The sequence below is a fragment of the Octopus bimaculoides genome, chromosome 28, assembly GCF_001194135.2.
Source record: "Octopus bimaculoides isolate UCB-OBI-ISO-001 chromosome 28, ASM119413v2, whole genome shotgun sequence".
Taxonomy (NCBI): Eukaryota; Metazoa; Mollusca; class Cephalopoda; order Octopoda; family Octopodidae; genus Octopus; species Octopus bimaculoides.
This window is the reverse complement of record NC_069008.1, coordinates 2,013,313-2,013,992: the sequence shown is the minus strand read 5'-3', so window position 1 is coordinate 2,013,992 and position 680 is coordinate 2,013,313.

Here is a 680-nt window from a genome sequence, read left to right as displayed (position 1 = left end):
CGCCGCTTCAATACACACAAATGTTTCCACCCTGGAAGGAGACCGCATCAGTGTGATATCTGTGGTAAATCGTTTTCTCTTAAGTGTAATTTAACTATTCACATACGCATTCATACAGGAGAGAAACCATATCATTGTGATGTCTGTGGCAAATCTTTCTCCGTTGGAAGCAGTTTAAATAAGCACAAACGTATTCATACAAAAGAAAAACCATTCCGCTGTGATGTCTGCAGTAAATCATTCTCTGGCAGTAGTGACTTAACTCAACATAAACGCTTTCATACAGGTGAAAAACCATATCAATGTGATATTTGTAGTAAGTCATTCTCGCAAAGTGCACACTTAACTGTACACAGACGTATTCACACAGGAGAAAAACCTTACCAGTGTGTTATCTGTGGTAAATCATTCTCTGAAAGTAGTCCTTTAATTCAACATAAACGTGTTTATACCGGAGAGAAACCATATCACTGTGATATCTGTAATAAATCATTCACAAAGTACCCACCTAACTATACATAAACGTATGCACACAGGAGAAAAACTATATCAGTGTGATATCTGTGGTAAATCATTCTCTCAAAGTGTTCTATTAACTCTTCATAAATTAAATTGTAATTAAATAAAATTGTTTCAAGTCTGAGCATGACAGAATCTGTAACATAATTTCAAGATGTAGT